This window comes from Leptodactylus fuscus, chromosome 3 (genome assembly GCF_031893055.1).
Source record: "Leptodactylus fuscus isolate aLepFus1 chromosome 3, aLepFus1.hap2, whole genome shotgun sequence".
Taxonomy (NCBI): Eukaryota; Metazoa; Chordata; class Amphibia; order Anura; family Leptodactylidae; genus Leptodactylus; species Leptodactylus fuscus.
In genome coordinates, this window is record NC_134267.1 from 216,509,427 (window position 1) to 216,526,639 (window position 17,213).

A 17,213-nucleotide genomic window follows, 5' to 3' on the forward strand; every position below is an offset into this window, starting at 1 on the left:
ACAGCCATTTCAGTTTGATATATCTAATAACTGATGGACACAGTAATATTTCAGGATTGAAATGAGGTTTATTGTACTAACAGAAAATGCGCAATATGCATTAAACCAAAATTTGACCGGTGCAAAAGTATGGCACCTCAACAGAAAAGTGACATTAATATTTAGTAGATCCTCCTTTTGCAAAGATAACAGCCTCTAGTCGCTTCCTGTAGCTTTTAATCAGTTCCTGGATCCTGGATAAAGGTATTTTGGACAAACAATTCAAGTTCAGTTAAGTTAGATGGTCGCCGAGCATGGACAGCCCGCTTCAAATCATCCCACAGATGTTCAATGATATTCAGGTCTGGGGACTGGGATGGCCATTCCAGAACATTGTAATTGTTCCTCTGCATGAATGCCTGAGGATTTGGAGCGGAGTTTTGGATCATTGTCTTGCTGAAATATCCATCCCCGGCGTAACTTCAACTTCGTCACTGATTCTTGAACATTATTCTCAAGAATCTGCTGATACTGAGTGGAATCCATGCGACCCTCAACTTTAACAAGATTCCCGATGCCGGCATTGGCCACACAGCCCCAAAGCATGATGGAACCTCCACCAAATTTTACAGTGGGTAGCATGTGTTTTTCTTGGAATGCTGTTTCTTTTTGGACGCCATGCATAACGCCTTTTTTTTATAACCAAACAACTCAATTTTTGTTTCCAAAATGAAGCTGGCTTGTCCAAATGTGCTTTTTCATACCTCAGGCAACTCTACTTGTGGCGTACGTGCAGAAACGGCTTCTTTCTCATCACTCTCCCATACAGCTTCTATTTGTGCAAAGTGCGCTGTATTGCTGACTGATGCACAGTGACACCATCTGCAGCAAGATGATGCTGCAGCTCTTTGGAGGTGGTCTGTGGATTGTCCTTGACTGTTCTCACCATTCTTCTTCTCTGCCTTTCTGATATTTTTCTTGGCCTGCCACTTCTGGGCTTAACAAGAACTGTCCCTGTGGTCTTCCATTTCCTTACTATGTTCCTCACAGTGGAAACTGACAGGTTAAATCTCTGAGACAACGTTTTGTATCCTTCCCCTGAACAACTATGTTGAACAATCTTTGTTTTCAGATCATTTGAGAGCGGGCTGTCCATGCTCGGCGACCATCAAACTTAACTGAACTTGAATTGTTTTGTAGAAAGAAATGGTCCAAAATACCTTCATCCAGGATCCAGGAACTGATTAAAAGCTACAGGAAGCAACTAGAGGCTGTTATCTTTGCAAAAGGAGGATGTACTAAATATTAATGTCACTTTTCTGTTGAGGTGCCCATATTTTTGCACCAGTCAAATTTTGGTTTAATGCATATTGCGCATTTTCTGTTAGTACAATAAACCTCATTTCAATCCTGAAATATTACTGTGTCCATCAGTTATTAGATATATCAAACTGAAATGGCTGTTGCAAACACCAAAATATTTAGAACTAAAAATGATTAAGATTAATAGGGGTGCCCAAACTTTTTCATAGGACTGTATCACAGAGCTCAGCGTGTCTCCTATATAACCCTATATATCACAGAGCTCAGCTTCTCTCCTATATAACCCTATATATCACAGAGCTCAGCTTCTCTCCTATATAACCCTATATATCACAGAGCTCAGCTTCTCTCCTCTATCATATAACCCTATATATCAGAGCTCAGCTTCTCTCCTCTATCCTATAACCCTATATATCACAGAGCTCAGCTTCTCTCCTCTATCACATAATCCTATATATCACAGAGCTCAGCTTCTCTCCTCTATTATACAATCCTATATCACAGAGCTCAGATTCTGTCCCACTATCATAACCCCCACCTTTCCCACATATGACAGCAGAAATCACCTGAAAGATTCACAATAAGCAGCTATTGGGCAGCACCTAAACAGGGAAAATGAAGAATTGCACATTTCTTCTTGAAATTAAAGTGTTATCAGACTATAAAAAACGGATCCAAATGAAGGGACTCTTCTTATGATCACTCTGGCAGAGGGAAGTGGGAGGCCCTCTAATGCTCTCATGGGGCACAGCTCATAGTGACATTATTCGGGATTGCTTAATGTTGATGTGACACCATGGAAAACATGTCATGGTGGAACAGTAATCACAGCAAAGCTTAGAAGGATGTCGGGAGGGGTTTAAAAAAAAAAAATTAAAAAAAATTGATATATATATATTTTTTTTTCTTTTTTTAGTTTATTTTTTTATTTTCGGACTAATCAATCACGCCGGCCTAGTGCACGCCGTGGAGCGAATTACTTCAGGTTGCCTAGAAACCACTTGGCTTCTCGCTCAGTGACTCTCTAAGTTCATCCTCCAGATACAGAAATACAAGGACAAGATTGATGAAGTCCAGGAAGAGGAAAGATTGTAAGCCTTGTGTCATGCAGCAGCTTGGAGAAGACATTAGGCAGCCATTACTGAGGCCCACCACTCCGTTTCTATACAAATAAGTCTGCCCATCCCACCGCCTCATAAACCAGCAGAAGAGGGGGGGTATGATTTCCCATCTGTGGCCCTTTACAAGGTACTGTCACAGCTGCGGGATTTCCTGTGTGGAGTTTATGGACCTTGTGCCTGGTGTTTACTCTATGACAGACCCACCACCCTCTGCCCCCCCGGGGTCTTCACGTAACTTATTATACACATAATCGTCGCCGCAGTCGTCGCTATAGGAAAGGAGGAAGCGTTCCAAGCCGTTGTTGTAAAGCTCTGCAAACCGTGCGGGAAATCCCAGCAAAAAGCAGCGGCCGCTCTCTGCCTTTAACTCTGAAAGGAGGGAGGTGCGATTGTTCCCCCACATACTGGGCCGCTCACACAGTTATACAATGGGGCCTTGTGTCACACTAATGTATGCAGCACAAAACAATTCTACGTCATGGCGGAGCTGCAGGAAAGGGAGTAGAAAAGGACGTAGCGATAATAAAACTGGTCCGGAAAATATGGAAATAAATACTAATAAATATCAATACCATAATATATTCATATAATTGTCAATACTATTAAGAAACTATGACTAACATACTAATACCAGACTAATATTCAAAACGCTCAGAGAATAATGAAAATACTAAAATACTACATGACTAAGAGAAAATATGAACACTGACAATACGAATGAAAGTAATACAAGACACTAATAGGTTAATACTGAGGGCTAGTTCACACGGGGAACGGAATAGGCGTATATTGGTCCGGATTCTGATGTGGGACCAAAATACACCTGCCGCGGCTTCCGACAGTCGCGGCTCTGTGCTCCAGAGTAGGCCCAAATGAATGGGCCTAGTCCGGAGGGTGCTGTCGCGAAGCGGAAACCGCCTGAAGAAAGGGCAGCTCGCTTCTTTATTCCGTCAGTGGGAACATACCGCTCACGGAAAAAAGAAAGTCAGCGGCTTATATAGACTTGTATTGTGTGTCAGAATCTGCCCCCTCTTGCCCCAGTGTGAACGAGCCCCAAAATAACTTTATACTACAAAAAGAAACACACTACCGTATTTTACGGACTATAAGGCGCACTGGACTATAAGCCGCATTGCCCATGAGCGCCTTATAGTCCGTCTCGGTTCATATATAAGGCGCACCGGACTATAAGCCGCAGTCCGGTGCGCATTATATCTTATTGAAAGCGGCGGCAGGCAGACTTTGCCAGCGGCCGCTTAACCCCCCGCGTGCCAGCCGCTTCTATTGGAAGCACTCGGCAGGCGAGGAGGGGCTCTATCAGCAAAATCATGCTGATAGAGCCCAACCGTAAACGTTAGATTAAACCCCCCCCCCCCCCCCGTTTTAAAATAAAAGCCTGAAACAGAATGTGAAACTTACCGAGCGGTGCAGGGTGGGCGGGCATTCAGGCCTCCTCTTCCTCCGATGTTCCGTCCTCCTCCGGCGCTCGCAAGCTGATAATGGCCAGGGCACATGCGCAGTAGAAGCATTATGATATTGCGCATGCGCCCAGGCCATTATCAGCGAGCGCCGGAGGAGAAGGACGGAACATCGGAGGCAGAGGAGGCCTGAATGCCCGCCCGCCCGCCCTGCACCGCTGGGTAAGTTTCACGTTCTGTTTCAGCGTGACAGCAGGGCTGCCGGACACTTCCTATTCATTTCTATGGGAGCAGGCATGCGAGCGCTCCCCATAGAAATGAATGGACTGCTTTTTTCCATTCATTTCTATAGGGAGCGCTCTCATGCCGGCTCCCATAGAAATGAATGGGAAGTGTCCGGCAGCCCTGCTGTAACGCCGGCGTGTACGGCTGTGATACACGCCAGCGTGTACGGCTGTGATACACGCCAGCGTTCGGTAGTGTGAATGCACCCTTACGGTGCCTTTTATGTATGTATGGAAGCGGCACGCAGTCTTTGCCGCCGCTTCCATCCATATATAAGCCGCACCGGACTATAAGCCGCACTTACGATTTCTGAGGAAATCGTAGGTTTTTATGTGCGGCTTATAGTCCGGAAAATACGGTATATTTCTAAAACTAAATACAAAAAAATAGTAATAAAAAAATTACTAATATTATAAATATTATATAACACCTACTATAATATATAATTTTTTATTTATTTATTTATTTATTGGGGGGGGGGATGGGGGGGGGTCTATGACCAGCCGCAATAGTAATGTATAGAATCTCCCATAAAATAGTGAACATAAAAAAAAAAATAGAAGTTCTAAATCCCTCCGTTCCCTAGAATACATATAAAAGTAGAAAATGACTGTGAAACACAAACACAATAGGTATCCCTGTGTCTGACAGTGCCCGGTCTACTGAATATAGGGGATCTGCAGTGCTCCTGTTCCGTCGGGAAGGGGTTAATAGGAGCACTGCAGATCCCCTATATTCAGCCAGGCTGAATTCCAAGTGGGGAAAAAATACTCAGTTCTCAAGCTCAGGGAAGGGGCAGACAGACAACCAAAACACCCCCTCCCCTTCCCCAGCACCTACTGCACCCAAAAACTCCGACCATTTTAATTTTTGAAATTTTCCAGTAGCTGCTGCATTTCCCCCCATTGGCTTATACTCGAGTCAGTTTTTTTTGTGGTAAAATTAGGGGCCTTGGCTTATATTCGGGTCGGCTTATACTCGAGTATATACGGTAATACAAAGCACTAAACTATCTTTTTAATATAAAATGCTATAATAAATATGCTATATAATAAGTAACAGGAAAAAAACTACTAATAAACTACAATAAGGCTGCATTCACACTGAGTAAACGCGCCTGTAAAATATGTCATTGAAGTCAATGGGAGTCTTATTTTTACACATGTATTTTGCAAAAATACACATGCGTTTACTCAGTGTGTTCACACAGAGTTTTTTGGTCAGGAATCTGCGTCAAAATCCTGACCAAAAAACACCTCACTATACAGTCCTATATAATTTTTTTTTTTCTGCTAGCAGATTTTCCACTAGCAGAAAAAAAAACGCTAGTGCATTTTTCTGTAGCAGAAAAATTCGCTAGCGGTTTTTTCGCTAGTGGAAAAAAGTATGAACATGTCCATTCTTCAAGCTGATTCCGGCCTCAGGAAATCAATACAAGTCATTGGGAGGCGGAAAAACCGCTAGAGTTTTTCCGCGCATTTTCGGCAAAGAAAAAAACCCTCAAAAAACAGCAAGCAGACTTTCCGCCTCCCATTGACTTGCATTCAAAATGTCTGTAAAAATGCTTCAAAAACGCCTCATGAATTCTCCTGAAGCCGATTTTTCCTAACCAAATTCCTGTGTGAAAGCAGCCTAAAACGAACACAAAATACTTTAATACCACAAAATGTAATAACAATAGTGTATGGACGCTGCGGATTCGGGATGGCCAGAAGTTGACCTTTTGTGCTGAAAGAAGCAGAAAACTCAAGAAGATCAAAGTGAGCAGACACTGGAGGACCAAAGTCAGTGCGTCAGTGGTCACTGTGGTACTGGCATTCTATTCATGAACAAGAGACATTTGTGATAAACATTACTACATGGTCTTACTGTTGCCGAAATATTCCACAGGACTGTATAGAAATGTTCCTCACCTCTAGAGGGTTCCAAACCTAATATCGCCCGCCCCCGATCAGCTGTCACCTCGAGGATACGCTGACAATAAGAGATTAATGTCCCTGCAGCACCTCCGCAGGAGAATCGAAGCATTACACAGTGTCCATTAAAAACAATGGGCTATTGATGTTATCTGCAATTGGGTCTGGTCCTCCAGAGCAAGAGACGCTTTGTGGCTTCCATCCTACAATACCAACCGGGAGAACATACAAAGCTTATACAGATGGTGCCCGTGGTCAGGTGGAGTCGGAGTTGGGGCCAGTTTGGAGTGGAGTTAGAAAGAAGGTTCCAATGTCAAAATAAAATGATGGATATACTTATTATTTATTCATATTAGGTCATTAGCTAGATTCCTATGAAAGTGAATCTGTGTCTGTCGGCCATTGATGAAGGAGTCAGAGTTGGACTGTGGAAATATAGAGGAGTTGATGCTTTGGCCGACCCACTACACAGCCCTGGGTACAGCAGCGAGGCCCGCTCCCATCGTTTTGACAGATCTTGATTGGTAAGATAGATTGGCTTGTCCTAAACCCTAATGTAGGACTTCTATCAGATATTCGTGTCCATACCAGGACCTATAACATGTCACCCTCATCTTTCAGGTCCACCACAATGCACACGTATATGCTCTGCAAGGTTATCGGCGACTACTCTGTAGGAGCAGTGTGGAGATGCAGAGTAGTCACCGACTAATTGTAAGAACCTGAATGGTTATTTTAGATACTGTCCAGGTCCTGAAGACATTGTCCGAGTCTGAAGGAGAAGGTAAAAGGAAAACTTTTCTCTCCCTAAAGTTTCCCTTCAAAACCTGGAATCACTTGCCAAGAGGTCAACCCGTCCCCGTATGTCCCGTGCAGCAGGGAGTATCCCGCACGGCCACTTCTTGTGCAGACATAACCTCATCCAAATTAGTAGCCGCCTTGGGATCTGTCTCTTCCCAGTGGCATTTTATGGGTTATGGCTGACGATGCCAAACAATGATGAGTAATTCCTCTAAGTCATGCTGTGGTGCCCTCACCCAGTGCGTACGCAGGAGATCTGCGATCCATACAGGACATATGGGGATAGGTGGCAATAAATCCCACAAGGGTGGACACTACCAAATCTGTATTATAATGCCCATTACAGAAGTCTGGGAAAGTTGGGTGACCACTTCTAGAACCTGCCACTTGTATCACATGGGACCAGAGACCTTGCTGACAACTTCTCTCTCCACTACAGCTCACGCACGGGTTGTCATCCGGATTTCACAGGTTCATACTGAAGCAAGGAATTGCAGAATGGATATTTTAGGGAGTGATTTCTTTAAATTTCGAGGGGGGGGGGGGCTGCCCGGCCTCACAATGAACAGTCAGCAGAAGGAGAACGTCGACCGCCCCTCAGAACATAATAATGGTGTCTCTCAAAAGGAATTAAAATCCATGGAGGGAACTTCACAAACAGCACTTGTCTTCTTGGCAGCGCAGTACAGCGTGGGTTAGAGGACACACAGGGAGAGGGAATGACATTAGGCCAGGAAGACGACTCAGGAAAAAGTAGGGAGAGCGCAACGTCCAGTGCGACATCACAGTCACGACCAGCTCAAGAGAGGTTGAGTAGGTAGTCGAGGCCTGACGCCGCATAGCCGACCCATCGGCTTGAGCGTGTAACTCTGACTACTCACCTGTAGCGGAGAAAAAATGCTGCGGCATGCTATATCCGGAATATCTGGGATGCAGAAATCCTGGGTTAATATGGGGGAGGGGTCTCCTGGTCACCATCCTCATCCCAGAGCAGTTCTTGTTCTGGAGGACTGGTCCTGTTCTGCATTACACACACACAATTTATTCATTTCAATGGACACTGTGCAGTACTTCATTTCACCTGCGGTGGTGCTGTAGAAATATTAAACACTTATTGCTAGCTTTCCCTACAGATCACAGCCAATCACAATAGAGCAGCTTACATAAAGGGGTTGTCCAACTAATTTTTATTGACAATCTATCCTCAGGACACCAGGAACCCTGCCGATCAGCGCCATGACCTCTTCACTGTTTATACTGCACATGGTTTCATAGCAATGTCATTACAAACTCTTTCCATTGACTTCTATGGGACGACAATGCATTTACTACAAGGAAGAACTGGACAACTCCTTTAAAAAGGACCCTCCGAGTACGGATTTTCCAAGCAGAGAACCCCTCCCTCACTTCTCCTGACAGACAAAAAAATAATTCATTTCCCCTGAAATAACAGTGTTGTAACACCATTTCCTTGCACTCTGAATTGTGCTTTACCTCTGTTATTCCTCCTGACAATGTAGGATTAAAATGAAAACCGTGCAAGAGGAAGTGCGACACTTTCAGTCCTGAATAGATTGTGTTATAGTATGTACAGGCACCTTAAAGGACAAGAGGATTGGTAACTGCACCAGGAAGAGCAGACAAATTGAATTCCTCATTCCAGGAGGAACAACAGAGGGTTATCACAAAGAGGGTCAAATAGCGTATTCATTGTAAAAGAACAAGCATTCGTTAGAACGGACAGGAGCGCTGGCAGATTAAACTGACACCTACATGACGGTGGCAAAATAATTTGCACTGGCCGAGGCAAACTGCATGAGGAAAGAACCATCAATACTGTCATTATTCCTCCCCCATACACTTCCACTATCTCAGCAGCACATGCCTTGTGCACACTGGGCAGATATACTAAAGGTAAACTCTGGTTTAATTTGTGCCAAAAACCTACCTACACTTTCAGCTGGGCTTGCCAAGACTGGGCAGGGGGCAAAACTTAAAGGACCTTTCACCACCTTCATCAAGTCCAGTTCTTTACATCACTTAAAGGGATTCTACCATTAAAAACTTTTTTTTTTTTAGTCTGTGACACGTCGGAAAAGCCTTAAGAAAGGCTATTCTTCTCCTACCTTTAGATGTCTTCTCTGCCAAGCCGTTCGGTTAAAATTCCGTTTTTCGTCGGTATGCAAATTATAAGCATGCGCAGTACACTCCAAAAGGAGTACAGAGCGTACTGCGCATGCTCATGTAAGTGGCCACAAAATACGGCCACCGGCATGTGCATTCGGCTCTGCATGTGGTCTGATGGCAGAACCGACTGCGCAGGCGTACCAGTGTTACCCCAGCACCGGAAGAAGATGCATAAAGAGGACGTTCCAGAAGAGGATGGAGGCGGCGCTAGAGAGTTCTCTTCGCAGCATTGGGGACAGTGCTGCAAGAGAACTCATTTGCATACTGACGAAAAACGGAATTTTTACCGAACGGCGACGCGGAGAAGACATCTAAAGGTAGGAGAAGAATAGCCTTTCTTAAGGCTATTCTGACGTGTCAAGGAGAAAAAAAAAAAAGTTTTTAAAGGGGTTGGCCATAGAGATGAGTGAGTACTGTTCGGATCAGCCGATTCGAACAGCACGCTCCATAGAAATGAATGGATGCACCTGGTACTTCCGCTTTGACGGCGGCCGGCCACTTAACCCCCCGTGTGCCGGCTACGTCCATTCATTTCTATGCGAGCGTGCTGTTCGGATTGGCTGATCCGAACAGTACTCACTCATCTCTGGTTGGCCACTATCAGACCAATATTGAGACACAAATGTTATGGTTTGTAAAATAAAAAGTTGTCCAATTTTCCAATATATTTTCAGTATCAATTCCTCACGGTTTTCTAGATCTCGGCTTGCTGTCATTCATTCTGTTACTTCTAGAGGATAAAAGTCTGACCATGGTCATGTGATTTACGGTTCATGGTCATGTGATGTGCACACAGGTGCCGCTCGTTATAGTCACAGCACAGTAATCAGACATCTGCCTGGTAATCAGCTGTGCACCTGTGTGCTCATCACATGACCATGGACTGTAAATCACATGACCATGGACTGTAAATCACATGACCATGATCAGACTTTTATCCTCTAGAAGTAACAGAATGAATGACAGCAAGCAAAGATCTAGAAAACTGTGAGGAATTGATACAGAAAGTATATTGGAAAATTGTACAACTTCTTATTATACAAACAAATTTTGTTACTCAATATTGGTCTGGAAGTGGCCAACCCCTTTAATAGCTGCTGCTCCACTGATTCTGGCACGGTTGGATTTTTTTTCTCTAGCCCCCACCATTCCTGAGCAATCAATGCTGTTAGTTTTGGTGCCTCATATACTATTTAGTCTTTGTACTGTGAGGAGGGCGGGGTCAGGCAGGAGCAGACAAGGGGGTGTGATTCTGACCTCAGACACTGGCTGCCTTTGATAGACCTGAATCACACCCCCTGCCTGACACCGCCCTTCTGGCATTACACAGCTTAAATAACACATCAGGCTCCAAAACAAACTCTGCTTATTGTTCAGGAATGGTGGGGACTAGAGAAAAAAATCCAACTGTGCTGGAATCAGTGGAGAGAATGCTAAGAACTAGAATGGGTGGAGATGGTGAAAGGGCCTCTTTAACGATTTAACAATAAAGCTTACAATTGCATTCCTCACAGACCAGTGATGATGCTGAGCAGTAAAGACCTTTCTGACAGTGGAGGGATGTCAGTGCCGAAACTAACATCACCGATATCTCCCGCACATGGGCATATACTGGCAGAGCCGACAGGTGCTACATTCATCGCACTGGCATCTTTCTAGCGATGATAGCACTGATCTGTGAGGACATGAAAGGGCCTCTTTTAAGTTTTCTTACTAACATGCACCATAGTCCCCCTGAGCCCATTTATTACCATTGCAGAGGGTAGCCAGGAAGGCCAGAAAGCGTGCTCCTCGGCCTCCCCAAGTGCTGGTGCGACTCCTGATCACTAGACTTGCACCCAGACTAGGGGGGAGTTGATGCAGCAGTATGGGTGTCAGTATTGATGAAGTATGTGAACCCTGCCGCGCTGTTTCCATGGCAGCTTATCAGACCCCATAAATTCTTTAGGTACTTCAACAGGATCCCATCACATGGTAAGAACTCTGCAGTGTCATGTATTGGATCTATTATACAGCACTGTATTTCAGTATATATTCCTGTACCAGTGTGGGTCACATCTGTATACACAGGGAATTCATTCTCTCACAATGAAATCTGCAGAAGACTGAAAAAAATCTCACACCTACTATAGAAATCCATCAACTCCATGAGAAAGCCATATAAGATGTGACGCCACGCTGTCATGTGAGATTTATTTGGGCAGGAGAGAAGGGAAATGAATCATGTGGCTGTATACTGTTATCAGGTAAATAGGGAACTGGTGAGAGGGGAAGAAGCATCTGAAATGGAGAAGTAGCGGCTGAACAACCAAAATCGGCTGAACGCACCATCAAGTCAGTGAATATTACTTGTCTGCTATAAAACAGATACTGTGTGATAGAAACGGTGAAGGGCCCCCACACAGTACAATTTGCTCCACAGTGGCAGATACACAGTACACTTTGCTCCACAGTGGGCCACACACAGTGTAATCTTAAGCAAAGTTGCCCCCACACAGTATAATCTGTTCCACAGATGTGTGCCCACAGAGAGTGCTCTGGGTGCCACGTCTGTCACGGGTGCCATAGGTTCACCATCACGGATCTAGGTGCTCCAGGACCAGCAACCTTCCGCAATCCAGTAGTGGTGAAACTACAACTCCCAACATGCACACTTGTTTGGGGTGAATAGGGCATGCTGGGAGTTGTAGAACCTATGGTTAAAGGGGGTTGTCCAGTTTTTAATACCGATGGCCTACCCTTAGAAACGTTCATCATTATTAGATCTGCAATGGTCTAACAATCATGGCCCCTGCAGATCACCCGTTTGGTGGACAGCGTGGCCCCGGTACAGTGGACATGCTGGGAGCTGCACAATTTGTAGTGCCACATACCATTAGGTATCCTGAGTCCGAAAATGTCCAGTCTATAACCCCTTTTTGTTCCCTATATAGTGAACACCATAGTGGGGGAGGGTGGGGGAGACAAGTCCCACCGCCAAGTCGCATAAACGCAGTTTTTTTTCCCCAATTCCACCCCATTCTGAATTTTTTTTCCAGCTTCCCAGTACATCATACAGATATTAAATGGTGCCATTACAAAGTGCAATTTGTCCCACAAACATTAAGCCTTCGTTTGGCTCTGTGAACGGAAAAATTAAAAAGCTATAGAAGGTGGGGAGTCAAAAAAGAAAATCAGAAAATGCCTAGATATAAAAAGGTTTTCTGCAAAGTAAATGTTAACTCATCTTTAGTGTACAGGCCCCTTCTGCTTCACAGGTCGATGCCATCTGTCAGGTAGCCAGTGTGCAGCTCAGTCCCATTCAAGTCAATGGGTCTGAGCTGCAGTACCAAGAACAGCCACTACACAATGGCTGTAGCACTCATCCAAACACTGTGGATGAATGCCTACCCCAAGAACAGATCTTCAATAGTACAATCCTGTATAAGAAATTTTAATCAAATTGAAATCTTTCTGGTCTGTTTCCAAAGTATTTAGTTCTTTCCATGTGGTGGACACACAGGTGCACTGCTTGTTACAGGGCAGGTATCACACGTGATGGACAGGTGCACTGCTCGCTACAGTACAGGTATCACACGTGATGGACAGGTGCACTGCTCGTTACAGTACAAGTATCACACGTGATGGGACAGAGGTGAGCAGTCATTACAGTACAGGTGTCACTTATGACAGGATACAGGTGCACAACTCGTAACAGTACCGGTATCAGAAGTGAAGGACATGAAAGTACATGGCTTACTACAGTGTAGTATGTAACAAGCTTTGCACCGGTGTAATAGTCACATGACCAAAACCAAATTATAAATTCATACATACAATATATATATATATAATTTTTTTTTTAATAAAATAAAAAATGAAGGCTCCTACTGAAGAGCAAGCACAGATATTAACTCATTTATACAGAAGTGACCTGACCTAGCCCACCCTGTTTTGTAGCGGTCGTGCAATGTAATTTCAGCCTCATCCCATTCACTTCTATGGGACAAAGCTTAAATTACGTCACACAGCTGCTAACAAACAGAGGACATGCAGGCAAACAGTAAAGGGATCACGTGTCGGCCCACCACTGATCTCTAACTGATAACCTATGCTTAAGATAGGTCCTCAATAGGTTAATATGAACATAGCAATGCTATACAGCATCTGAAGGTCGGGAAAGGGTTGGATACTTCCAAAAAAGCCCTGCACATCCATTAGATACCTAGAATTCATATCACACAACCTGCAGGTGGCATGTTATAGAGCAGGAGGAGCAGAGCAGATGGATATATGGTTTTATGGGAAAAGAGTCAGTATAAATTTTCATTTATTAGGAATCCAGCGCTTGGACCTACCTAGTGACTGTCAGCCTTCCATGTATGTATGAATGAATGAATGAATGAATGAATGAATATATATATATATATATATATATATATATATATATATATATATATATATATTTATTGGGTGGGACTGCCCACTGAACTCCTAATAAATTGCAGGTTATACGGAATATTTCCCAACAAATATAAATATATATTGCCATGTTTAACATGACAATGATCTCGCTGCCATACAAATTCTCCATATGGGGCTGTTACCCTAATCTATATAGATTAAAAAGCCCCCCAAAAAACCAGATTACTGACAAGCGAGAGCTTACCTTTTCCTCCAAGTTTCCGGATGACCACTTCAAAGGATTTCCTCTCTTAACATGAGTTCCCCAAAGCTGTCAAAAGAGGAGACATTGTTATTCACCTACAGCAATGACAGATCTGCATTCACTATCTGGAAAAATAAAGAGTTAATCCAGCAGTACTGCTCAGGAGACGGCGGCGTTGCTATCGCTCCATCCACGCATCACTGACGCCTGCACACCCAAGCGGAGAGGATACCTTAAAATTCGGAGGATTTATGCTGCAGATCCTGATATTAAATCCGGCGGCTACAATGTGATCCCTGTTTTGCAATCCGTACAATGCAGCCACTTGTTCACATGCCGGACGCTAATTCACTTCAACGTCCTTCAAAGGGAGGAGGAGGAGGGAAGAGAAAAAAATGTCACCAGCAGGAGAATCAGTAGGTAACCCTAGTGACAATCATACGGTCCCAATAGAAAGTCTTTGCCTATGGTAGTGACCATATATGGGCATGAAGGCTCTCACATGGCAGGGAACATCCTTTATCAAACGGGAATCGGCGCGGCGGCGTTATCAGCACTGCAGGCAGACGCAGACAAAGATTCGCACAATGTAAGCACGGCAGGGGAGAGGATTTATTTCATTTTTTGCCCCCTTTTTGCATTATGGATTAACTGCAGGCTGGTCGTGTGATCGGAGGGAACATCCCCTTTAAATGATCAGCTCCACGTTACACGGGCTCTGACTGCCCCCCGATTCAGCCATTGCTGCCGGAGAAGGCACCATGTAAATGTTCCATGAAATCAATGGTTTTGGATAATAAAAGGTTAATACAAAGACCCCCCCACACCTGTTAGTTAACGCTACTGAAGTGGAAGACCCCCATTAATGACACGGTAGGACAAACACACCAGAATATCAGCGGGCGGCAACCTGTTCCTTACCAGCTATTGTGACACTACAACCCCCAGCATGCCGACAGAAGCAGGAGGGGGGTAGAGGCATTAAAGCTTGGGGCATGTTCACACAGTACAGTTGTCAATCACTGCAGAATCGTCATCACTAGTATTATGCAGAAAGCAGCGCACTATTACAGTACCTGCTGCCATAGCCATAAGCAATAAGACCAGCGGATTCTGCAGCAAACCCTGCCACACAAAACCGCCACGGAAAAAACTTTGAGCTCGCTCACAGGGGGCAGATTCTGACGCCAAATCCACCTCAGACTCTGCCCCCCTCACAATAGAGGTCTATGTAGACCGATAGCTTCCTTTTTTCCGTGAGCGGTATGTTGTGGGTCACAGAAAAAAGAAGCGAGTTGCCCCTTCTTCAGGAACACTCCGCGGCTGAGTCAGCCCCGGCCTCCGCCTCGCGATAGCACCCTCCGGACTAGGCCCATTCACATTTGGGCCTACTCCACAGCGGGAAGCCGCAACTGTCGGAAGCCGCGACAGGCGCATTTTGGTCCAATTCTGATGCACTTCCCGCATCAGAATCAGGACCAAAATACACGGTCTCCTCCCCTGTGTGAACTAGCCCTTCCTGTTGTAGGCAAAAAGACCTCCTGATGAGTGAACAGTCCTTAAAGGGGTTGTCTAGGAAATACAGAACATACTCACCTCTTCCCAGAGCTCTGTTTTCCCCACCGCTATCTGGTCCTGCAGCACCCGGGGACTTGTTCTATAGGAAGCCCTAAGCCCATGTGACCAATCGGTGGCCTCCAGGGTCACTGGAAAGGGCCCAGGATGATTGGCCTCAATGGTCACACATGGCAAGGACTTCTGCTGGAACGAGCCCTTGGTTGCTGCATGAACACAGAGAGCTGGTGGGGGAAGTGTGTGTGTGTTTAGGGGGGACATTGGACAAGGGACAAGTGAGTATTTTCTATATTTACTGGACAACCCTGTAAGGACCGCTTGTCTGTCACAACAACTGACACACGAGGAACCCCCATTATAGTCAATGGGGTCCATTGGACTCTATATGTAAGCGCCATTTTAGCTGTCCGCCTGTCAACACTTGCATGAACCTAGAGTAAGGTACCATGCACATGAATTCAGTTTTGGTCTGTGTGTAATCCGTTATTACAGACCCATGGCCTGTGTGGAGGAGCTGTACAATGTGCTGGAGCCGTACAACGTGGTGGAGCCGTACAACGTGGTGGAGCCGTACCACGGAGAGGTAAAATACAGGGGGTTGGGGTTTACTATTCAAATCCTTTTTTTTTTTTTTTTTTTTTTTTTAATGTAGATTGTGAGCCCCATATAGGGATCACAATGTACATTATTATTTTTTTCCTATCAGTATGTCTTTGTAGAATGAGAGGAAATCCACGCAAACACGGGGAGAACATACAAACTCCTTGCAGATGTTTTTTCTGGCAGGAATCGAACCCAGGACTCCAGTGCAGCAAGGCTGCAATGCTAACCACTGAGCCACCTCGTTACCCCTATTCAAATCCATTTTTGTGCTCGGTCTGTTCCACTAATAGGGCTCATGGAAAACACTGACTACAAATTGTTGCGATCTGTGCCGCCATCTGTTCCGTTTTCCATGGACCTGCCCATGACTACAACCATGTGCATGGGGGCTAATACTGTATAATCTGGGCCACTGACACCATAAGGTCTAAGGAGAAAGCCGAACTACTATTATGTACTGATCTCCACACCCTGCCTGACTGGTGATTGCAGAAAACAAAAGATTTTGCTGCAAAATACCCCCAGAGAACTGTAATGACCCCAAGAAGCGCCGCAGGGCACCCCCCCCCCATCCTCGGCAGGTTACTTCTTTCCCTCCCCATGCACTTGTGCTATACGTGAGCAGAGGCCGATGCCAGCAGAGTCACCATCTGCGGCCTGTCAGAGCCTCGGCCAGGACCTATGAAACTAGATGCTGTCCTGATAGCGGCTCCACACACTTGGCAACAGGTAGAAGCATCCAGCAGCCAAACCCACGGAACGCCAGGAACACGGTTTTTTTTTTTTTTTTTTTTTAGTTACTATGGCAACTAGGTTTCGTCCAGACCTGACCTAGATCGGCTCCGGGATAATCCCCCCCACTAGGATACCTGTAGACATTTTAAAGGGAACCGGTTTCCGGATTTTTGCAGGTTAAACTGATGAGCAGCAAGGGGAGTCGCGCTCGTATATAGCTTTAAGGACATGCCTTATATACACACAATATACAAACTACCCTTGAGGTGCACTCCTGAAATCTCACACATGCCACTGATACAAAGCCCCCGGCGGTGCGCTATACATTGTCTGTGTGCTGTCATAAGCTCACTGCTTGTCAATGCGTTTGTTATTCCGTTCGGGGGGGTTCCCAAGTGGACTCCCCGAAAACAGATGTTGACCAGGCCTTACATGCATCCAATGTAGATCACAAGTTTGCCCTCTGCAAGCTCTTGAGTATTGGCTGACCTGGTCTCCCATACACTGTACAAAGAAGAGAAGATCCGGATCCTCTAATTATATTACATACAAAGAAAAGCAGCAGCAGGAGTAACATTACTGACAAGTGCTGAGCAGTGTAGCTGTCAACCCTGCAAGTCTC

The 17,213-nt window shown here is 45.0% G+C and overlaps 1 protein-coding gene across 2 annotated transcripts in view; it reads right to left on the reverse strand.

Annotated features, from left to right (window-relative positions):
• The window catches only part of CYRIA (CYFIP related Rac1 interactor A), a 67,648-nt gene that overhangs the window by 33,933 nt on the left and 16,502 nt on the right, over positions 1-17,213 (reverse strand). For both annotated transcript variants that reach the window (XM_075269172.1, XM_075269173.1), the window contains exon 2: positions 13,679-13,744. The gene's annotated coding sequence lies outside the window, so the exon portion shown is untranslated. The remainder of the gene's footprint in view (positions 1-13,678; positions 13,745-17,213) is intronic.